The 25266-nt window shown below is 41.7% G+C and overlaps 1 long non-coding RNA gene across 5 annotated transcripts; it reads right to left on the bottom strand.

The window, feature by feature from the left end:
• LOC128782425 (uncharacterized) lies at positions 1 to 21765 on the bottom strand. Of its 5 annotated transcripts, none has more exons than XR_008428774.1 (4): positions 21735 to 21765; positions 20454 to 20687; positions 19720 to 19937; positions 1 to 264 (listed from the first exon to the last, which is right to left on the bottom strand). It is a non-coding gene; the product is annotated as an uncharacterized LOC128782425 (long non-coding RNA). The 5 variants fall into 5 exon arrangements; XR_008428776.1 differs by lacking the exons at positions 19720 to 19937; positions 20454 to 20687; positions 21735 to 21765 and adding exons at positions 8899 to 8977; positions 9101 to 9187; positions 9366 to 9474; XR_008428773.1 differs by lacking the exons at positions 19720 to 19937; positions 20454 to 20687; positions 21735 to 21765 and adding exons at positions 8899 to 9187; positions 9366 to 9474.
• Between the last annotated feature and the right edge of the window lie 3501 nt (positions 21766 to 25266).

Here is a 25266-nt window from a genome sequence, read left to right as displayed (position 1 = left end):
TTAGGTAAGTAATATATTTTTATTGTTAGAAGAGGCAAGCATCTTGCTGCCTTTCAGCATCTCTGAATGTCCTCTGATTTATGTATGTTACAGATGTCAAGCAGGGGAATAGACTGCTGTGAAAGGCTGTGGAATCTCCATCATTCAAGATTTCCTCAGAGTAGATTAGACAAACATCTGCCAGGAATAACCTGGGCATAGTTGCTTCTGTGTTCAACAAGAAATGGGTTGCACAACCTCTTGAGGCCATCCAGCTCTACAACCCTAAAAAGAAACTGATACTCATTATATGGTTTTCTGATTGTATGGGAAGTCTGTCTGGGCTTTCATCAGATATTTAAATAGTAAATCAGCATTAATTTAGTCATAACAATCATACCAAGAATAATATGGATTAATTTTATTTCTGGCATGATGTGACTTCCCTGGAATTATATAAAGGACTAATTTAGTTCAGCATTTGGATAATTAATAATCTACCAGTTTGTTACATTAATGTGCATATTGAGTTTTTCTACCATCATTTAAAACAGTTGCATCACTAATGAGACTATTAACTATAGAGATCGTCAAGTCACATTGGATTCATGTTTTCATTATTTCTATCTAAGGCTAGTTTTTAGCTCAGCCAGTTAATAAATGCCAGGGTAGTGCTGGCACAGGAAACATGCATCTCTTAATTTTCATTAAGATGTCCTGGAGAATGCTAGTAAAGACAGATGGGACTGTTTTGTACCACAGAATCCTGCTAGACAGAGAAAACTTAAATGTGTATTCTCATTTAGAACACAATACACAGATGCTTTTTGCTTGCCATTTCTGGAATTATTTGAACTGTACCAAATTCAGAAGCTAATTAGGATCTAGTTCTAAAAAAACTCATCAGCTCCTGCTGGACTTCAAATACCCAAGCAGCTTCACTGAAAAGAACAGCTAAATTTAAGCTCCTGAGCTTAAAATGTATCCTGAGCAGGATATATTACCATGGCTCCTCAAGTGTGATTACAACCACAAATCTTGTCCCAGTTATCTGACAATTTATGAAAATTAATTTACCTGACAAAATGAAATTATGACAGAGCCATACCACCTTTTCAAGTTGAATTGGGCAGTGTGTGAGCCTGAGGTCAGAGAGAAGAGTCCCCACTGGAAGCTCCATTTCAGATTAGTCGAACAACAGATCAAAGCATTAAAATGTTTCTTAAAATTCTACTTCGTGAAACTCAAAAACTGACAATATGAGCTGCAATGCAGAAAAAATATTGCAAGAACCTCACTAAAGTGGAACTTTCAGGGCAAGTTTTAGAAATTATATTATTTGGGGATGTTTTTGCTATTATGTCTCTAGCAAAAATGAAGTACACTTTGAAAGATGAAAATGTCACTTCAGTGCATTATCTTGTGTGCCAGATTGGCCATGTAGATTCAGATTATAACTATCTGGGCACCAGGCCCATTCTTCACTGACACTCATAAAGAATGAATATTAAGAGATCAAGAACACAGCAGCAGTCAAGATGAAGAACATTCTGATTCCAGTTGCACAGGGTGATTCTTTAAATGTTCAGAATATAGCCCAGCAGTGATATTAGCCTGGCAAAATTTTGTATTTCTTTGGGTCCACAAAGAAATAAAAAATTACTGCAGTTGGAAAATATCTCAAAATAACAGGGGCTGCAGTGGCTGCATGTGTATAGACATTGGTAACCATGCCTAAGTTCAGATTCAGACTCCACCAAGTGGTTTGCACTAGTTGGAGATATATTTTAGGCCTGGGCGTGACTCTGACTCATGCCTTCTCCTTCCACACTGTCCTTGGTTCTTTGCCTTCCCACTGCTTTACTCTGTACTAAAAAAGCCAGCCAGCCAGCACACCTGCTCCCAAGTTTCCCTGCCCCCAGACTATTGTGTGTTATCCTGTAGGATGAGAAATGCTAGGGAAGAGGTTGAACTGATCTATGTCTGTTCCAGAGTACGGAAGTTCCAATATCAGTGAATGTGTATTAATGCATGGGGAGAAAAAGAAAATAATATTTTTACTTCCATTCCTGGTTTTCTGTTCTTATTCCCTTTCCATGACCTTCACTGGTAATGAATCAGCATGAGTTCTTAGTGACTGATACCAGACACACAGGTAGGAACTCTGGAAAGAATCACATTTTCTCCTCTTCTTTGCCCTGTCTTAAGTTCTTAGAGAAAGGCACAAGTTGTTTGTTTTCCCTAAGACCCAATCCAAGAGACATTTCTCACTAATATGAAGCAGAAGCCAAAAAGTCACACCAAAAAACATGCAAATTCCTTACTACTTTTTCCTCCATGCTGCACTATAGGTCTACGTGGACTATAAGTCTACTATAAGTCTGCTTCTCAGACCAGTAAAAAACAAGAGATAAACAGACTTTTTCTAATATTTCCCACACAGTTTCACAGATGCAGAAGAAGCTGTACCCAGGGGAGGTGACACAGGAAACATGCACCCTCACAGTCCTGCTCCCAAAAGCAGAACAAGGTGTGGGGTAAGGAGCCCTCATTTGGTGTTCCTGACATAGGAAGATCAGAAGTGATTCACCTTCACTGGCAGCATTGCAGGAATAGGACTTAGGCATGGAATTAATATTTCTGTTGTTGCACATGTTTAAAAGTATTTTCAGTAAGGCATTGGCAACAGCCCTCTTGCAGGGCAGAACAGCATCACATGCTCTTACCCCAAGGATTTCCCACTCTACACTAGTCTTTATTTCAGCTTCCTCAGCAACTGGAAATTAAGCATCTTTCAGGGAAGTCTCTATGGGCTAAGTTCTTCTATTTAGCATTACATGCTGAAATAAATGAGGCCGTACATGAAATCCTGCTTTTTTTCAAATGGCTTTGACAATATAATTCCATAGGTCCTGACTTTGCATGGTTTTAAATCTTAACAGTGTAATAATACAAAAGTGGGGACAAAAAGGAGAGGGAAAAGATAAATTTATATGCAACAGATCATTCTTGATTTTTTGCTTTCAAGAGACTTTGCTGTAAAATACATTTCAGATTTTCATAGGAACCTGATAAATAATTATTAGGCTTAATTTGATGGTGCAGAAAGCAACTGTGTTACTAGTTACACATCAATTGGCTCATTAACTTTAGAAAAGGTTAAATAAAGGGACCTAGGTACATACACTTTTCCCCTTTTTTGCCCCTGCAGAAAATCACTCTTGGTGATATTTGGGAGAGTTTTAAGAAAAAAAAAAAAAAGAGAGAGATAAATGATTTTAAAAAATATCAATAAATAAAGCCAAGTAAGAAAACATGAGAAAGAGCAAGGCTTGTGTTAGGGAGGGCAAACTGATTCTCCAACTGTGCTATTGGGGATGATGACAGTACTCCAAACACCAGGCTGTGTTATTCTGAAACAGGTGCAGGTAAGCCTTAGAAAATCCTTCCAGGGAAGTCCTCACCACAGCAATTCGTTTATCTCTCATAGTGCCTGGACCTCTCAAACCTCAGGATATTTACTGGAGCCTGTAAGAGCTCAAGATCCCTTTTCCTCCAGACAACAGTTAGTCAAGCATAAAAGCTAAGGCACAAGTGTGAAGTCACTCTTCATTCTTAGCGGCTTTAAGAATAAGGTAGTAGAGATACATCCAGACATACTTTTTATGCCAGGATCTTCTTCACATATAACACAAATATTGTTACTAAATCTGTCAGCAGATCTGTGATCCCACTGCCTATGGAGTTATTCCCAGGTTCATCTCCTGGTCTCATCAGTAGGGTGGAAGCAATTGGCTCATACAGTTAATGTAAGCAATTTCAGTTGTGGAACAAAGAAGCATTTAAAAATGAGGTATTTAAATAAGGAATCATTCTAATAAGGTCATTTGTGTATTGGTGATGCTGAGGCTTCATCCTGGTGCTTGCAAGGGCTCACAAGATGCCCTGACGGTTTTCATCACACTCTGTAACAGTGCTGATTTCTTCTGGCGATGGGCAGAAGAAACCGTCACATCTCCCACCATATGAAAGAAAAGATAAGGTAAGAATGAAAAAAGGATGTATTTTAATTCCTGGGCAAACTTTTTGCATCCCGGGTTTGGGTTTAGATTAGGGGTTCTAATCTATGTTAGCTAGCCGAGTCCTGTGTACCCCCATGCACCCCCTCGTGTTTCCCCCCCCCCGCCCCCCGCGGTGGCTCGCTCCAGGCTGCCTGCTATTGGAGTGTCCCCCCGTCACTCCTGTGACCACTCCCCCATCCAGTCCCGGGAGTTCTGTATCTGTCACCCTGATCCCGCAACCCCGTTTGCCCCAGGGCCCCGTGTCCACCCCTGCCGTGTTCCGGTTGGTCGCCGTCTCCACGTCATCGCCACAGCACCCGCACCGATTGGGCAGGAGGGTGTCTGCCAACCCTGTCACACCCCCATATCATCCCGCACCCCGCCAGTCCCGGTGCCATTTCCCCCACACGGGCACTGGAGGCATGGGCCGCGGCCCCCTTGCCGCAGCTCTCCATGGTCAATAAAACCTTCCCACCTCCCGCGTGGGTGATTTGGACATTCCTTCCCTCTTCACCTCAGACCCTCGTGTGGGCGACAGAACCCAGCAAGCCCTGGCCAGCGCGCTGCAGCAGCGACATGTGGGAGAGCAGCAGTGAGCCTGAGCTCTGGAGGGAGGTGGTGCCGAAAGGTGCTGGAGCTGCCCAGAGCCAGGAGAAACAACGCACCGTCGCTAAACTGGAACTCCAAATGCCAGTAGCTGACCCTCAATAGTAACTGCAAGGTCCAACAGGGAGTTGGACCATAAATAGGCATTTTGGACAGGATTAGCAACCATGTGTTCGGATAATGAGTAAGAGGACAATTGCACACTTGCATAGACTGCTGGTTGGGTAGCAGTACAAAGAGCTGCACTGAGCATGATTACAGCAGCCCAGACAGGTTCATAGTCCTTCTCATCCATGCAAGTAAAAGACAGGCTGTGTGCCAAAGCGACTTTCCTTTCATTTCACAACATGTGCCATCAGATAGCTCAGGGCCAAGAGCGAGAAGTTTATGAGCAGCAGCTGGAAGAGTTTAGACAGCTGTTGCTTTCCAACATCTTTCTGAAAGCCTTGAGGACCCACACTTGCAGAGAATGTTATCTCCAAAGCACAGATCAAGAATGCGTCTGCAGGGAATTCAACTTCAAATACATAAAAGGTTCCAGCAAAGTGGAAATAAACCAGCTGTCCCAGTGCCTGTGGTGGAACAGATCAGACTGAGTGGGCCTACTGCAGTAGGGTAGCTAGATATAAGCTGGACATCATGAGAAGCTCCCCAGGAGCAAGCATAGTGAAGCCCTGGAACAACTCACTGGCCAGCCTGCCTGCAAAACCTGTTTGCAGGGGGGGGATGGTAACAAAAGTAATCCATTTAGTCTCAATAGAAAGAGATGGGCATGGAGTGCTCTTGAGGTCTTTCCAGACTTTCAAGTTTTCACATATTTGAGAGTCAGTGAAGCCCTACAGACACTAGAATTATACTACATTGATAGTTACACACATCTTCTTTAAGTCAAATCAGAAACAAAAATTTTGATTCAGAGAAGTTTCCCAGAATGTGCATGCTTGACCTCCACATACCTTGAAGGCTGCATACTCTATTTGTACCTGCTCACAATGTGCTGAAAGAATCCTTTTTTTCCATGGAATTACCAGGTCTCTCCTACCTGCTCTTCTTTGTCCGCAAAAGCTTCAGCTAGCTTGCACTCCCAGCGCAAACAACTTCAAAACTTTTGGCAGGTATTGAAAATAACTGGCAAACCTTTTGCCTGGACTCTCTACTCCTCTACAGATTAGCAGAGACACCTCAAAACCCTACTAGCATCACTTTTTGGTGAGAGATTTTAATCTTTTGATGAAGAGTCATTATCAAAGTAGATCAAGCTGAAAGTCTTTGGAAAGTACAGTAATCTTTTTGATTGTATAAGTAACAAAAGACAAGTAAAAAGTCTGAAGAAAATGCTGTGCCCTACCATAAGCAAGAGAAAATGAGAATTTTAAAGCAAGAAGAACTTCCAGGGAAAGACTAGAAATATTGCTAATAGGAATTCCCAGAGTGGTCAGGACCACAATATGGCATGGCAGCCTTGATGAGTTTATCACATGCATTTAAGTTTCCTTGAAAAGTTGAAATGATCCTTGACCAGATTTTTTTTTAAAGTCTTTTAAATAGAGGCAGTATTTTCCAGTGCTAATGAAAACCCCTTCATGATTAATTCAATACCCTGATATTTGAAGAGAACTGCGGCTGTGGTATTATACAACTATCACAGAAAATTACTACTTCAGGACAGATGGTGCAGTGGTGTTGATGAGTAACAATTAAGCCCAATCATTAAGGGCTCCTCTGATCAGCAAAGTCGTCCAATGAAGACATGTATATGAAAAGTCAGTATGACTTTTTTCTGCTAGAAAGATCTTCAAAGAGTTTCTAGAGAACCGTTTTTATCTTTGGAAGACTTAATTAAAGGGGCTGTGTTTGAATTATGATACTTGATTCTCTTGCCAAAGTGTTAAATTATTTCAGAAAATGTTTCCTGTCCACTTAGTTACAAAGTACTTTTAATCATCGAAGGCTGCTCAATTATATCTCAGTGTTAAGTTTCTAACTTTGACTAACTAGATGAACCAGTTCTTTAAAACTTTGTATTCTAGGAATTCCACAAAGTCACCAGAAAACATGTCCCAACCCCATCATCAAAAGGTACAAATGTGTTGCTATTTCAATGCAAAACAAATTCCAAGAGTGATTGGGTGACAAGCCTCTTTACCTCCTTACCTTCTATCTTACCAAGAGGAAGCTAGCTGGTGATAAGTTTGACCTTAGCCTGGTTGAAATGGTTGCCTGCACAATGCAACTCTTCATTTACCTTCTGTAACCTGTAACACATTTCTCAGGTTCTACGCTAAAACTGATATAAAGCATCAATAGACTATCCCATTTTCAGTCTGTAGTCTGCAACAAGCCAGATAGTTGGGGGGTGCAGCCAAGGCAGTGATCTCAGCGTTTATATCCAGAATTTTTTTTATGTAACAGAGAGAGAGAAATCACTGAATTTGGTTGTGGTATTAGTCTTGAATACATGAGCTGAGCACTGAGGCCTTTGGAGACAGAGTCTTCAAATCAGACACAGCCAGTAGTCACCCTGCAAGCCAAAAGCTGCAGTGTACTGGCAACATGCTAAGCAGACATGATTGAACAAATCTGCATCAAAGACATGACCTGCTCACATTGTGTATCAAATGAGGAAAAGCACAGCACTGCTTGTAGCTGCTTGCACAGGGATTGGAAAGAAGAGAGAGATTGGAGGTCTTGAGCAGAAATGAGGGTGGTAAGACCAGGTTCAATTGCAGGCTCTCTGCAACCAGGCCCCTTGAGGAATGAGGAAAATTTAAACCCTGGGACTTCTCTGTGCCATGACACAAAAAACTGCTGGATGAAGACATGTAATTGTAAAGCAGGATGAAACATCCATTCTGATATTTACAGAGATAGAGCAGAATCACAGTTGCTTCATAGATAATAGTAACTATTCATCCTATTTTTCTGCTGAAAGCCTACAGTCTAGAACAGGGTCATGCTAGCCCATTGTCCTCTTCTCCCCAAATAAAAGAATGTAGGATACCAAGAGAATAGAAAGCACATGTTAAATATCTGACTTGTGCCTATCTATTATCCTCCTTCTTCCTACATAATAACCTCCTCTTCTCTATTTATATTCACATCTATATTTAATGCTCACTGAAGACTATGGACTTGTGTTTGATGTTCATCTGGAGATATGATTCATCACAATCCTCATTTTTAGTAATGGGAAAAGGCTGTGGTAGAAAAAAACCAGATGAGCACTTTTCATCTCAGTAGCCATGTAACCTTTATGTGAACTTGAAAAGTCATTCACAAAATGGCAGTCTCAGCCTATTGCAGTTGATACACAAGTTGTCTGAATGCTGCATGATCCTCCCTAGCAGTATCTGATCTCTTCTTCTTTAAAGAACACTCATTAAAAAGAGACAGCAGGTCATTCTTTCTTTGACCTACCATGTCTGTTGTTTTTAACATGATATGTAAGAACATTCTATTAGTTGTAAGTTTTGGGAAAAACAGATGTTATCATTTCTATATCTGTAGTCTGGAGAATAAAAAACAAGGACAATAGGTCAATTATTAACTTGTTTTTCACACTCTACCCTGCAGCCAGAGCCACCAGTGCTGACTCCCTAACAAGTGGTCAGAGAAGAGCATGGCACTCCCTTCCCTACTATCAACACAAACCCTCTAAGAGCAACCTACAGCAGGGTCACTAAATGCAGACAGCTGAGGAGCCTCTGACATCAACTCACCACAAAAATAGTCTACTGATCTTCCTTACCAGAATGAAAGGAGCGCCAGACTATTTTGTGTCATGGAACATACATGCTCAGAGTCTCCTATATATCCTCACATGGAGAATGCCAATCTACGTGGCATAAAAATATTCCTACACACAGAACTGGTTGCTATCTACTGGTTATCACAACTTTATAAATCTCTTTGCACAAAAAACAGGTTTACCTCCCTCTTTTCCAAACTAGCTAGTTCCCCTTAACTAACATTATCCTATTTGAAATCAGACATAGCTAGGTTAGATGACAGGCTTAGATGACACTATAATTTAAGACTGTAATTTAATGTGAACTTCTAATTCCAATGTGAAAGATTGAAATTCCACTGGATATGTGAATTCATTAAACAGAAGATATTTTCATCCATCAGAATACATTCTTTACAGAAATAAGAAACCAACCTCCAAATTTACAGTTGCTATTAGGGATATTACGGTTTTGTCTGAAATAAAACCCTTAATTTCTGGAAAAGGAAAAGCATGAACCATCACCTCTCTTATCCCACCTTCCCCAAAGGAGCATCAGTCAGAGGAGTAAGTGAGGAACCAAAATATCTGGCGGAAACTGCATCTGCATGGTGGTGAAGCCAAATCAGGAGGTGACCAAATCAGGTCAGGATGCCTGAAGCACTAGCTCTGAAAGGGCAGGTGGCTGAGACAGTTCATCTGATAACTGCAAACCACACTGCAGCACCTTTTGTTTGCTCAAAATAGTTCCTCAGTTCCAAAACATCCTGGATCTTCTCTCATGCCAAGGAACTGATATAACCTTCAGCTCCTCCTGGGAGAGAAACAGAGCAGAACCTCAGCTTCAAGTGCCTGATGCAGTGATGGGCAGGGCAGGAAGCAGGAATCACACACAGGCACATCGTCCTGCCACAGGGAAGGTTTTCACACAAACCCATCAGCTGCACCAGGCCACCTGGTTGGGATGGGTACAACCAGATTGTGGGACCAACCTGAGCCAAGCTGGATCATCCTCCTGGGCTGGGTTTTAGAAAACCGGTTTTGTGACACCTTGCTGGCCAAGGGAGCCAGAGTAGGAGGTCAGTGCTGCTGTCTATGGCTCTATTGGCAGACAAAAGCCTCGTCTAAGTCTAGCCTCAGTGACATCATGAACTCACATGTCTGGAACCAGGAGCCTCATGCAATGTTTTAATCTTCTTTGTCACTTACACAGATGCTTATGCAACATGACAGAGGGAGGCAGGCATGGTGTCTGATGCTGTACCTCTGGACTTCTCTACAAAGAGCATGCCATTCCGAACATATTTTCTTCTCATTCCAGCAGACTTGCCTCTTCCCTTTCTCTTGCCATTACTGCCTGCATGCCTGACTTGGAGACCCGGTACAAACGTGCTGCAGAAAGGCTCAGGTGACACAGCATGACACTGGAATGGCTGTGCTAGAAATCAAGGAGGGCACAGACTCTTCTTTCCATCAGCACGGGTATAATAGAACCACATAAGGGAAAATCTGACCCATGCAACCTAGAAAATATTCCCACAGATGCATGAAGAGACTGAAACCGAAGGGCAGATCAGGTGCTGCTCCATTTTTCTGCTATAGTCAGTCTTCGCCACATCCCTATTTAAAAGCATTGATTGAAACACAGTTCCATCCTTGCTATTCCTGCATTATAATTGCTTGTAAATGCTATTTTTTCTTTAATTACCCTTTCCGATATATGCATGAGAATGATAGGATAAAGAACAATACAACATTGCAATTGAATTACAAAACCATAGCAAAAGCATAGTCCTATTAACTTCATAGCATTGATGTATTAGAAAATGCAAAGTAAAGAAAAAGGGGGAGTAATTTGTTTATAAATATGTTAGTTAGGTGGAGCAAATGCCATATTGCCTGATTGCAACTGATTGCAAAGCATGCCTTCTAGCATGGATTTCATGGAGCAATATGTAATTAGTAAAACTACCTTTATGATTCTTATTACAGCCTTTTAGCATAAATAGCTAATAACCTATTTACATTAATGGTATTGGCACAAATGTAAATTAGCGTCTTTTTGTTTGTATTACTGAAGTGCAGTTCCATTGCCAGACAAATGTATTTGGCCATTCCATTAACTGGAGAGATCTAGGAAACAGATTAATATTCCTGCTCAAGGAATATTAATTCAGAAAAGAAATTGCACTGCATATCTCCTTACTAGCTGGGGCCTCACAAAGAGGACATCTGCTTTTTTCACTCAAGCCTGTTCCTCCATTACATGCTGGCATAGAGACAACACCCAAGCAGGTTGGTGCTGCTTCAAATCAGACTTAGAAACCAGGTTTCCAGCCCCACACAGCATTTCAAGATTTCATCTGCTTTCCTGTTCTAAGTCACAAGCACCAAGATCTTAGGAAACTGGTTGCCACTCACCCTAAGAAAGAGACCCCACTAGTAGGGGGTACTAGTTCTTGCAGAGGCACAGCAGCTCCACTGGGGATGACACCAGGCAACACTCAAAGAAGGGGCTGTTGCCTCCCTATGCTCTCCTGGTCAAGATCTTCTCTGCTAGCAAACACTCTCCCACTCCTGGCTACTTAGGACATGTTCCTCCTCCCCATGGTGAAATGGTTTTCCTGCATCCAAGAGACACACCTCATGTTTTCTTCAGTGTAGCAAGTGATGTGGAACCTTGCATGAGGTTTACACCACCGCTTTTCCCCTTTTCGCAGGAGGTGGCTTTCCTGCTTGACACCTAGAAAAAGGGATGGTTATAACATAATTTTTATTGGTGCAAATGGTAGGTGGGGAAAGGGGCCTTTACAGCCTACTAAATCAATGCTTCTGAAAGCCAAAGATCAAATGTAAACATTGGCAAATTATTGGCAAAGCATGTGAAAGTCACGCAGTCTTGCCCGCTGTAGAAACAGAGGTTTTCCATTTCAGGCCTCATTCATCTGGGACCTTTCATATTCACATGGTCTTTCTTTAGTCATGCTATATAAGCAGCTACTGTATATAATGAAAGCCGATTTTCCCATATACTTAAGAGTGCTGCTGGAAGAACAATACATCATTCATCTATTTCCAATTTCATTACCCTTTATGTGATATTGATACAAAAGCATCCTTTCCATTCATCTGCTTGTTTCTTAGATAAAGACTAGAAGAAAGGCTTCTTCTTTTCATACAAATTGGCAGTAAGCTGTTTTCCTTTCATCAATACAGAAGGTACTGATTCCAAGCACGCAATAAATACATTGGACTAAATTTTGCTGTTAATGCCATTCTAATATCTCCAGAAAATCCCCAGTGAACAGAGAATGTTTTTTTTTTCCTTTTGAACATGAACAGCCATTTTGAAGCATCATTATAGATATATAAATCATTATATATATACATGTGAACTACACTCCCTCTCACCCTCAGCATGAGCAATGCTATTCTAGCAGATTAACAGAATAACAGCAGACCTCAGACTCATGCTCGTGCTGCACTACTATATACCAAGAATAGTTTCATTGAAGTTCATCAAATTCTGTTGATGCATCTCCAGTGTAAATGAGATCAGAAACAGGCTTTGTGACTTCTGGGTCCTCTTGTCCACTACATGCACAGAACATAATGAACTAATCAAACATAGTAGACAAGATAATGCTATCCCTGTAGCATATTAAATACTAATGCAATGAATGACACCAACATTATGAGATGAGTGTTATGAATGGCCAAGACTCATGAGAAGTAAAAGAGGAGAATCACTTCACTGGAGACCTGGCACCAGAAGACAGAACCCATGATATGAGGTCAGGGCTCTTATTTGGTATTTACTTAGGTGCCATCTGATTTAAATTAGGTGGACTAAGGGAAACACTTCATGGTTTCACTTCCATTCCTAAGTAACAAGATCAATGCTCCAGCTGGCTCATGTGCCTCTCTTGCATTTATGAGCCATAAAAATACCAAATTGAGCTAATTATGATTCATGTTAAACTTATACTGTCCAATCCAAATCCCATTATCTGAATGTAAAGATTCCCAAGAGGTTCCTCAGAGTTTGGATTAGATCTACAATGACAAATGCCAAGTATATAAGGCTAAAATGAGCTGACTACACCAGTGTAATTTTGGCATGACTCTATTAAAGTCTGTGAGGCTACTCTGATTTATGTGGGTCTGAAAGAAGAATTTAACCATTAGTGATTTGCACTGGAATACAGTGTGCTTGCCATTTTATACCAGCCCTAAAGTTTTCTTTTTGTTTTCTTTTTGTTTTCTTTTTGTTTTCTTTTTAAACCCTAATTAATTTTTCTTTCAACAGTATCTGTTATGTGTTCTCCTGATAATTTTTCAGATGAAAGATTCTGTGTAGTTCATGATTTCTTCCACTGAATATATTGGATACAATCTATAATAGGACAGGAAAGCTTTTAGCATAGCATAGTCTTTGAGCCAAATTCAGGTCTTACACTTCAGGAGTATTCTGTTTTCACTTTACATCAATAATATAGCCTAAGAGGAAATGAGAGAAGGATTTGGTCAATTATACGAACATAATTTTTTACAGAACCAGCTTGAAAATGACAGAAATAATCATTAATGAAGATTAATGGGAAGATTCTGGGGTAAAGAAATAATTATTTACTATTTCACTTTAGAGGCACGAATGGGAGAACAAAAAATGAATGATCACAAGGGTTACAAGCTGATCTGGTGCAGTGAGTTTGGGAGTATATGGCTATTAATAAAATCTTTTGCCAGTATTTCAGTATGAATAATAATACCTCAAGGCTTCCAGCAGCTGCCACAGGCTTGTCTCAGATTCACTGAGAAAGCACCACCTGCTGCTCGGCAGCACTGATTGGGTTAAAAAGCTGGTAAAACCGTATTTGTTTTTCCTGAGGATGCCTAGATGGGGCAGATCCCATAACTGGGCAGCTGTCCTGTGCTCCCTGCTGTTGGTGTCAACATCCCCACTGCCCACCAGTGCAGAGGAACCAGTGGCACCTGCATGACTCACATACACACAGGAGGCCCATTGTTTTACAGGTAAATAAAGATATTCACAAGGAAAGAGAGTTGTTCTTCATTTTCAGAAGTTATCTCCTGCAAGGAAAAAGTCCTTTTCTTTATCACTGGGAATAGAACTTTCTACAATAAAAGGACACCGAATCAGGACAGTCTTCCCTACAAATAGACAAAGCTCAGCAGAGTTTGGCTGCTGATTTGATGCTTCATACAAACCCCCTGAATATTCGAATGCTTTGGCATTGCAATTAGGGGATAAAACTGTGTATTCCACTAACCTACCTTAATCTAGCAACACTTACAAGTGCTAAAACATCCTTTTTAAAAGATGTTTTAAAGACATACTGAGGAACAGATTTAATAGCTTGGATTTAGTCAGTTAAGATCAAGGGCAGGTATGGAACAGCTCTCTGAAGAATCAAAAAGCATGCACATAACATCCAGTAGAGATGGGTGCCATGATACATGGTGCAGTTCAGACTCCCCTGTTTGCCCAGAGTTACTGCACTATCAGCACTACATCCTACCTTAACTGATCTGTAAAAGTGCTTTAGAATATGGAAGAGCAAAAGAATCCATATAAAACCAATTTATCTTCTGTTCTATTTAAAAGTTAAAAGGCACTAGTAAAAAGAGAATAAATATCACTCCTTGCTTTATGCAGTTGGGAATATCCATCATGAAATGATTGATAAGCCTTAGTCAAAAGGCAGAGAGCCCTCAGAGTCCTCCTCTGAGTTGTCCCATGAAGAGATGCAGTGCTGTATCCATGGACCACTGCTGTAAAGCTGATGGGACACTCCCTGCCAGCCTCTCAGTGCCCTGGGCAGGAGCAGGCACTTCTTGGGTGGTCCGCAGAGGTGGCAAATCTGCTGTCATGCTTTGGCTAGGGGCCTGGGCAGGAGCTCTTTCATGAGCCCCATGGGTGGTCCTGCACTATAGAGGTACACTGTACCTCTTGTCACAGCAGTACTGTTTCATTTCAGAGAAAGAAGCAGGAATGCTCCAGGCTATCCATTGCATCAGAAAGAATATGCTAATAACTGCCCTGTGTCTATCATTCATTGGACAGCTTCTCTAGGAAAGAAAAACATCTCCAGAGGGTGTATAGGAACAAATAAATTGTCTACAGCAATTTCAGATGCCTGGAAACCTCTTCAGTATCCATTTGAAATACCTGTTGGGAGGGGTGAGAGGAACATTCAGCAGAGAGCCATCAGTCACTGACAAAGCCAAATTCACCTCAGAGAGAGGGCAGGACAAGATTTGCACAGAAAGGTGAGTAAGACAGTGAAGTTGTCACACCAACACAAATCTAAATACCATCTGTGATCCAGAACCACTGCCTGCACTAGATGTCATTAAAGCCTCGGGCGAAGGGACAGCTAAATTAAACTTCTCACCAGTGAAAAAATTACCTCCTTGAGGAAGATGCTTCAGGAGTACAGGAACGTACTCCTGGCACTCAGCTGGTGACTCTTCCAGTCTGCTGACAGGGCAGCGGGGCAGGGTGCTTTGCCCATCCCCACCAGTGCTCCCCACAGCCATCACAGCTGTGAGCCCTGCACCCTGAAAGCCCATGGCAGCTCCTGCCCGCCTACTTGGACAGCTCTGCTTTTACTTGCCAGCACTTCTGGCCTGCAATCAAAACACAAAAACTCAGATGTCTGATGGTCCCCCTGAGGGATGTAACATCATCAGCCTCACACATGGCCCCACATGACGAACAGCATAAGGTGTAAGTGCAAAAAGTAAATTACTTATGTAAATACAGGCTAAACTTGTGTTGAATTGTGTGCCTCTATACCTCCTGTCAAATGCCTCAACAGCCAGTGTTGCCACATGCTGGCAACCTTCCTCTTCATAGAGGACATCGAGCCTATCAGACCTGCACATCAAGCCACCTCACAACTGCACACAGCCATCTTCCAGAGATTCCATTCACATATCCAGTTGTTCCCTTTAAGAAGAAGTTTCTAGAAGGTCTCACTGATCACCCGCTGATGGACTGCCCCTGCTACATGCTTAGAAATCTCCTTTAATTGCTAGGAAGTGGAACATTTAAAACAATTCCTTTTATGACTATTTCTTTGCTGCAGTGTAAGGTTTTTTTGCATTGTCTATAGAGGGTTATTTATTTCTAAATTGTATTGTTTTCTACCCATCCATGTATAAGGGCAGGTGTTAAAGAAATCTCCTATTTGGTGTCACTTATGGATCTGTTTCTTAGAAATAGTAACAAGCAAAGAAAGTAACCTCGTGCATTTCAGTGTCAAAATAGGTTTCATTAACTCACAAATGTAATTGGTAAAGATACAAATTTCTTTCTAGATAAAAACCATAAAGAAGGCTCCCTTCAAAATTGGAAGTGGTACAGCAGCCCTAGCAGACCAGCACAATGGTTCCCTTACTGAACACAGGGATTGGGAAGCAGGTCTCTGCAGGGCACCCAGCTGTCTGGCTACCACATCAGAAGGAGGGGGTGTTTGAGCAGTTACTGAGGTGCAAATGGAGCTGTGATCCTTCAGAGGATGTCTTTGAGTAGCATCAGGGACAATTCAGTTTATCAATTCCGTTTATAAAAAACATTGCACCAACATAACTGGGACCATCTTTTCTATAGAGGATGTCGGGCAGGATTATATCCATTACCTAATGAGTGACTGGGATGCCCAGGTTAGAGAGAGCCTGCACTTGTGTCTGGCACAGCTGGAGAAAGCTGGATTTGGCCTGAGATGTTTCAGTCTGTCTGGACAACCAGTCTTGTTATGAAAACATCAGGAAATAGAAACTCCATCTTCTGCCCCCATGTTTTACCCCAGAAATATTACCCTCCCTGCACTACAGCTCCAGCCAATTATGCCTTTCTCCACTACCTTAAATTCTCTTTTAATAGCTATTACTCTCTTCCCATAGAAAAATTTCACACCACAAGTAAATCACCTCTCTGATAGATAACAAGAGGGCAAATTCTTTGATCCCATATTCTGTACACATTGAAGTGAGGTGAGCTTAGTGGGAGAAGCTTTTCCATAACATTCTTTTGAGAGGATGAAGCCCCTTGGATGGGAGACACTACCTTAAGTTTTCTCAGGTCAAATCTGGTGTCCAACATGTCCTATTTAGTAGAGAAAGTAGCAATTGGCTGTCTTTGGGATATGACTTACTTTTCATACACTGAATCTTACTTGGTTTAGGTGAAAGTCCTTCTGACTGTGCTAACCCAGCAAAAATTACTAATCAGTGTGGTGGCCTTCAGTAACCCTTGGGATGGCATAAAATTATAAAAGGAAACCCTTCTTTATTTGTAAAAAGCATTCTGATAACAGTGCTGAATAATATGAGATTTAGGACAGATCTAAGCATTACAGCCACCCCAACTCTGTAATGTTTCCCCAACCATTCTTTCAGACCACTCAGTACAACCCCATTCATGAACTTTCCAATTTTCTTTTTTTTTCCAAAAAAGACAGATGGATTAGAAGACTTTGATGAATTGTGAAGTCAACCACCTAAATATGCTACATCTTCAGTGCCAGGCCATACAGAAATACATCACCTTTCATCCAAAGAGAATCTCAGCAAATCTTGATTAGAGATATCTTAATGTGAAGCCATTTCTGGAAATTAAAAGTCTGTGACCATTTGAATGACTACTTCCTCTGCTTCCCAACAAGAGAGGAGTGAACAAGTGTGTCTCTCTTTGATGCTTCAGGTTCGCCAGAAGATAATTACAGTCTGCCCAGAAATTAGGATGCAATGCACAGAAAATGCCTACATCCCATTCCTGTTATCTACAAATAATCTGATGCAAAGACACCAAAGCTCTTCTTGCTGCATGTTACTTCAACCCACATTTCCTCAAGAGTAGAAACCAGGAGAAAATACAAGTTCCCTTCCACCAAATGGCTCTCGTTGAGAGCAAAGGTTCCAAAGACAAAAGTCCTCACATGCTTCCAGGTGGAAGCACCGCCCAAGCGCTCTGCCAGCTCACACTAGACCCACATGACAAAAATATTCATGTGTTATCATCCTGCTGGTAAGGCTGTCCCTTATGACTAGAAAGTGTCTCTTTACACAGTCATAGAGGAATAATGGTATAATTTACCACGAGTTTTTGATTTAGCATTTCCTGGCCCACAATAGCTCTGTGTTCTTCACCAAGCCACTTACTAACTGTAATTATTAACTAATTTTTCACTCTTTAAAAAATTTAAAGATAAAAACACTGCTTTAGTCATGTTATCTTGTAAGGATAAACACAGCTCAGATGCTGAAGTGCTGAGATTCCAGAATAGCATATGTGCCATGAAAAAGAAATGTCTCATGAACACACTGAAGAAGAGAGAAAGCAGTTAAAAATTCAAGGAACATGTGTCAGTCTAGCAATGTTTCTTCAACTTATTCTGTTTCTGCCATGAATGGACTAAACTATGGCCCACTCACATCACCTGCTTGCCATCAAAGCAACAGTGCCCAGTCAATAGCTCCAGAGAATATCTTAACTAAAAATCAGTAGTAAAACCTGCCTAGTGGTGTAGCCTGGTACACAGAAGCAATGGTACACAGGGAATTATTCATCACAGAACCAGCTGTATATCACAACCTCTGATGAAACCTCAAAGCCAGGAGGGGGCCTTTGTAGAGGACAGGATTACCCAGACATGGCACTAAGGTAAGTCTTTCTGGCAAGTTGTATCTGCTTACCATAATGGCTGAGTCCATGTTTGCTTTAGCTACACAGAAAGGTTTAGGGCCTGTTTTGAAAGACAAGAGATGCTAGAAAGCCATGGATTTCCTGGCAGCCTTTATGATACACAAGTAAAATTGGTAATGCTGGTAAAAACAGCCTCAGGTGCATCACCTTGGGCTTCTGTGTCCAAAAATTACTTCTGGGTTTATTTTGTTACTCATTGACTTAGGTTATTCTGAGTCCTTGCAGTGCTGTACATTGTTTAGCCAGTGCAGTGTCTATAGGTTTGACCTTTACAGTGGAACTACTCCACAACTTCCCAGATTGTCCTATTTGCTCTGACATTCACAGGATTGTAATACTGATAGCAAAATTGTTGTCATGGTTGGGGATAAGTCATGTGCTCAAACAAAACAGCCTGTGACAGCACATACTAACAAAAGATAAATGAAAATTCTGTTCATAAGGAAAAGCAAAATTCCGTAGCAGTACTTGATGCAAAGTAGCTTGTAAAATTTTCAGTGGTGCTACAGAAAAATAAGTTCTTAGAAGTTCCTATAAGAACTTCTTAGTATAAGCCCATGAAAATAGACAAAGAGAATTTTGAGATAAACAGGATGACAACGTTCAAAGAACTTAATTTGAAAACAGTACTAAAAGAAAAGAGTATGACTGAGGAAGAAAGAGGTGAAATGAAAGACAATAACTTTTACTCCACTGGTACAAAAATGTCCTTGCAGGAACAACATTAAGCTGTCAGAATTTGTGTATCTGAGCAAATCTGTATATCAATTGCCATGAAAAACAAAAGGAAAACAAACACAATTAGTAACAGCACAGAATATTGGACTTCACATAATCAGACGTGAACATCCAGATTGTTCCTGCAGCCTGAGGTTCCTTGGAATACAGTAGCCCCACATTATAGATTGTGTACAGAAATACTTTAGCTCATCTTGTTTTTATCAGAAAAATGCAAGAAAGTATTAAGACACACAAGAACACATATTCTTTTGGGAAGCAAATGAATTTGGATCACATTTTTTCCTTTCTTTGAGAAAAGAGGCATTTAAAACAGTTTAGCTCCATTTTAAAATATATGTGTCATCTATTTTTCCAGTTTCCCTTCAACTTTTTTATTTGTGAAACAATGTGCATGGGAGAGATGTTCTGTCCTAGGTAAAGGAGGTGCCTCTTCAAGGACCCAAGCACGGCCACCTCACCTGTCCACACCTCAAGATCATAGTTTCTCCCTGTCAGAACACTTCAAAAACAATCTGGACTGCCTTTTTCCTTTAAATTTTACACCAAGGGCTGATAAATGCAAACAAATAACCCCCAATCCTCATTCACAGAATGGTCTGTTTACATTTTTCTGTAATTTTAAAGGATCTTTCAAGTGGGTTGGTATTTAACATTTGCTGCCTTTCCAGCACGCATTGCTATCTGGAGCCTTAAAAAGACTCATTATTTCTCCATAAAGGTGTCTTTCTAGATGAGCTTTCTGATCTTGTTTGTGGTGGTGATTGAAAGTGTAATGTCCCCAGACTGCCAGTTTTCTCCTCCTCATAAACTTTGGCTAAATAAGTCTATGTGACAGGTGAAGAGAGGAGTTTTTACAAACAGATTGTACATACCCAGGTAATATAGACAGCAAGGGCACATGTAAGATTCTTATGTCAGGAAGGCCTGCAGGATCAGATGGTTCATACTGGAACAGGCAAGACGTGGTGCACAAGCTTAAGCACAGCTCCTCTGTCTTCAGATGGCTGTCCCAATACGGAACTGATCTTACTTAATACTGTTCTGTGGCTCCACTGGTCAGATGGGGTCAGTGCAGACCTCCCCGTCCATGCTGGAAATGATGACAACAAACTTAGCACTGTGTCCATGTCATTCAGAAGTTAATGTGGCCCTGTGAGAAAACCATCACTTCATATCTGCCACCTTGACAGCCTGAAGTACTGAATCTCTCAATTCAGGCAGTCCAAGGGCAAAAATGTGCATGTTTGCTAAAACTCTCAAAATATTTTAATGTCTAAAAGTTAAATTACAATCTTTACATTTTCTCTGCCTTTCCTCAGAATACTTAGCTCTATTTGTGCATGTACAGACAAGAGAGATTTTGAATTAATAAATGTAGTATTATGGCATGATCCTTTAAGCAACTGAAAGATGAAAGGTTGATTTTTGCTTTATTCCTAAGCATGCTGACATCAGGGGTAAATTTGGAGCTTGATGCAGGAGATTCAGCTGTGCAACTGACATTAAAGCTAATAGCAGCCACAAGAAAAACAAAATTACATTCTCCTTCTTGGACAAGAAATTAAATACAGATTGCAACTTATTTAAAGAGCTCAAAATCAATTACTTTTCCCAGTGAAATCAATGAGAAGGACTTTCTGTTTCAGTTCATCAGACTTTCTGCCTGCAGAGAAAAGTGACTTTATGTGGGATCTTTATCACCATTTGCCTTCCTGGGTTGCTGGGTTTTCTTTCTTTCTCTTCCTGATTGATGATTGGTCTCATAAATACAACATTCAGGTTTTTTTTTCAAAAGCAATTCAACTGCTTTCAATAACTGCTAAAATTTTCCTTTGAGATACTGTAAATGACACAACAAAGACCAATATTAGCTAGATGAAACATCCAAAGCCTACATTCCATTCCCCCCAATAGGCCTGTGAAATGTCGCTGCAGATCCGTGGAGAGAGACACTCTGACCAGCATAAACTTTTATCCAGTGACTTCTCTAAAAACACTGTGATTTGGTCTTCATTTGTCACTGTTTGTTTAAGGCAGGTGTCACTTGAAAGGTCCTCATCTTTTCCCATCAACAGTATCAGTACACACAAGGGCAGACAATCACTTACAAAACCACTACAGAACACAGAGTAGATGTGCCTGGGGGAGATTAAGGTGGTGTCTATGTTCAGTTCATTCATCTGCTTACATGTACTGATCCCAAATTTTGTTCTACGAGACTTGGTTATGGCATTGCCACTTCCAAGATCTGGGCTGGTTCCCACACTGACAACATTCATTTTTAAAACCAAATGTTCGCACAACACAACTAGGACTAGTATAAAATTAGTTACCTTCTGTCTTATGTAAGCTACATCAGACAAGCTGAGGATTCTGCAGCCAAATCCCAGGACCCAATTTCATTAAACATAATTTAATAGTCATCACAACATGTAGCAGGTAAGTAGCCACAGTAATCACACTGTTGTCAGATTCCCATGCTCTGCTGTTATCCTGCTCCCAACTACCACTGCTCCACAGCCCACAGCAGCTCTTCCCCCTGGTATCACCCTCTAATCACCTGCACCCCAAGTTTCCTGGGGGGCAGGGGTGAGAGTGTCATGAATGAATTCAGTAAAAGTTACATATTTGTTGTGCCCCCATGTTCATTCCAATTGGACCCTTGTTATAATACCCCCCCCTTGCTACTTCTCCCACTGTGGATGCCTCCCCCTGTTCACTCCAGTTGTACCCTTGTTGTAATACCCCCCCCGTTTGCTGCTTCTATATGCCTCCCCATGTCCCTTCCAACTGTACCCTTGTTGTAATACCCCCCTGGTTGTTATATGCTCCCCCATGTTCACTAATACCCCCCTGTTACCCCCTTGTTGAATCCCTTTATTGTTACCCTTATTCAGTCCCTCGGGCATTGCCTTCGCTGCTCCCAAAATGGCGGCCGGAAACAGCCTCGGCAATATGCAAATGAGATAAAGCAGAACAGAATCCACCAAAAGGGCCTGGAAACACCAAACCAACGTGGAAATTCGAGGAACCAAGTGGCTAGACCTAGTGGGAAGAGCCCCCCCCCATGCCATCAATCGAGTTCTGGAGGTCACCACCACCTGAAGGTAGCCAGACCGAGATGAGGACCCTAGTCTACGAGCCAGTAAGGCTTTTCCTAGGCACGCTCTCGAGGACGGAAGCCCCCGTTCTGCTGTGAAGCACAACTGACCGCTTCTTCCTCTGCGTCGCCGAAGGGAGCAGCGGCGGTGTGCGCGACCCCTCGGGCCCCCACCCAGAGCTGATCACCTAATAAAGGCCTTTTAAAGGAGCTGGTCTCCTGGTCCATAATTTACATCAAGAGCAGGAGCTGATGGTGCAGCTAACACTGCTGGAGCTCCCAGGGCAGTACGTAGCCTGCCAAGTTGTCCTTGAGGGGCAGAGACATGGGGAAAAGGGGACATACACAGGGTTTACTAGCTGAAGAAAACTATTAATGTACATGTGCCTGAAAGCAAAAATTTCTTTCACTATATACATTATTAGCAGATACAAATTATTAAGCTAAAAAAGGACAACAGGTGGATTACAACAGGATCCCAAGGGCCATTAAATCATGAGATTTTTAGAGTGTACCATTAGACCAAAATAACCTGAAATACCTTATATACCATAAACAGTGTATCTCAATAGCAAATGAGAGCACGAAAGGTAGTCAGAAGCAGGTGAGTGCAAGGAAAACAGACTTCCCACCACACCAGCAAGGGGCAAAATTATAATTTTTCCAGTAATAAAATCTAACATAACATTCCTCTGTGACAGCATGCAATGTTTGCTGTGTGTTAGCATTAGTAGTTACTATGACAGTGCAAGCATTGTATCCAAGCTGCGTCCATTGAAGGGCTGGAGGCACCACCTGTTGGGTTTCCAGAGTGGGAAGGAGAGAGGAGACCCCACGCCAGCTTCAGTGCCCTTCCAGCTGTGAAGCGGGAGGCTCAGGAGCACTGGGGCCAAGGTTCAGGGGCTTCAGGGGACAGCCCTACTCCCACTACTCCCCACAACAGCACCCCTTGCTGCTCACCGATTCACTAGGTGTCGCAGTGTGCTGTCATATCCTGCTGGGCAGCGACAGCAGGGGCGCGACCTTCCCCCTCGTGAGCTCTGCTATTCCCAGTTATTGCTTGGTCCGGCACAAGAACAGATAATGACAACACAGGACTTAGGGCAAAACTGGATGGATTTATTAGGTCCACAACCTGGGACCCCAAGACAAAACCCGGGGGGCGTCTGCAGAGGTTTTTATGGGGGGATTGGTATAGGGCAACCAACCAATGAGGGCATGGCAGGGGAGGAATCTAGAGCAGGACTAACATTCTATAAACCTATCAGGGAGAGCAGGGGAGGGGGATAATACAAAGCAACAAATGGGGTACCAAATACAACAAGATAGACAAGGAACACTCTGGAAAAAGGGGTAGGGATAGGGAGGATTAACAACTTGGGAGGGAGGAGATTAGGGAAGGGCTTGGGGAGATGGGTAATTCGGGAGGGGAGGAGATTAGGGAGAAGAATAGTGGGCAAACACAAACTTAAAGCAAAAACTACAGCACAGCAACTAGGCTCTGGTAGAGGAGCCACTGGCAACAGCCACCTCTCTCTCACACTTCCTTCAATGTTCAAGGCACTTGGGCTTTTTCCCCACTATGCTGGCTGGAATCCAGGTCAATTTTGGAAAGATATTCCCCACAGTGGGTTTTCCAAAATCCTGCTCTCTATCTCAACAGCAATCTCAAAAGCTTTTCATCCCAGGCAGGCAAAGCATGAAGAGAGCACAGGTCCCATGACCAAGCACAGCCCCCTGCCTCCCTGAGCTTCCCATTACAGAGAAGCAAGATCCACACACAGAGAGCCAAAATCCACTTCAAGCCCATATCTGCCCTAAACTCTGGGGTCATGCACATTTTGATGCATTTTCTAACCTTTATTTTATACCTCATGACAACATTGGTAGAGGAAAACACCCAACCATAATCACAAGGGAGCCCCCTGTTTGTAAATCAATTTCTGACTGAAGAAAAAGGAAACAAAATGTGACTTAGGTTTCTTTACCCCGTCAGCAGATCTGTAAGGTCATACTAAACAGCACCCTTTCATAACCATATTAGGGGGGAAAGGATATCTGAGAAGCTATATGCTGGGAAGACAGTGGTGAAAGAGGTCCCCAGGTTAGGAAAACCAAGTTAGAGCAGTTTGCTACTGATTTCCTGTGGCAGATTTAACTGTTGAGTTAAAACCCACTGACATCAGAGGTGACATTACAGTGTAAGTCACATGAAGGTGCTGCAAGAGCCTGGGGAGCAGAAGAGAGGACAAATTTCCCATTCCCTGCTCACACACTGATTCTCCAGGTGCATTTTGTACATGATGAATAGCAAATTAATGTACAAGACATGAATCTGAGCTGCCATTTGTGCCACACAAATTGACGCCTACATGTTGGGTATGAACACTGTTTTCCCAGTCTCTGCATTTCAGTCCTATTTCCGTACACAAAGCAACATGCACACTCCATTAACAAAATAATACCACCTTTCAAAATTCAGGATTGAAATAAACCCAGGGGACAACAGACAGACAATTAGATGTAGTTTGGCAGTTGTGTGTGGCTGGAAGGTAATCAGTGTGGTCTTCCTCTGTGAGGAAGGAGCATCATACTCTAGGGCAGGAAGGCAATCTTGCCTTCCCAACACAGCTTTGCTGTGGGATTTTTAACCCTCTCTGGGATGTTGCCATCAATATGATCATTCAGATATTCATTACATATGACATAAAAAGGGAAAGGCATGAAAAAGGGTGAAGGATACTGCACTTCAAGTATTTCTATTATCTTTCTCTAACAAGACCATTCAGATTAAAAAAAAAAAAACACACACAGAGAAACACTACATTGTTGATATATGGCAAAGGGAAATACATGTGGGACATGCTGACAATTTGTTGTAGTTTGAAACTGTGACAAAATGTGATTATCTGAGGTAAAAATATATTGTTAATCATTTGGCAAGAGGTCAAGCACTCTACATCTTGATTCCCTTGCAAAGCTCAACAATAAAAAGTGAGGAGAACAAATTGTGTGAATTCTTTTTTTCTCACTAAGACCAGATTTTTATGTACATATATATATTGAATTTTAAAACAGCTAATTTGAAGCTTATAAATTGACCTATTCTCTGCAATGCTGGTTTCCTATTTTTCATCTTTCCTAATATAATCAATAGTAATGGACTGTAAGTAAATTGCTCATGTGGGTAGTCAATACATTGAGAGGATATCTTAAATATCTTAGTAACAACTAACATCTCAGAGAGGGTGTTGCAGCCATCAATGGGGCTGGTTTCATGCAGTATCAGCAGGAACCATGTCAGTTAGGCCGGACACCT

This window comes from Vidua chalybeata, chromosome Z (genome assembly GCF_026979565.1).
Source record: "Vidua chalybeata isolate OUT-0048 chromosome Z, bVidCha1 merged haplotype, whole genome shotgun sequence".
In the NCBI taxonomy this organism is placed as follows: Eukaryota; Metazoa; Chordata; class Aves; order Passeriformes; family Viduidae; genus Vidua; species Vidua chalybeata.
The sequence above is the reverse complement of the archived record's forward strand: the minus strand, read 5'-3'. Positions and strand labels throughout refer to the sequence as shown.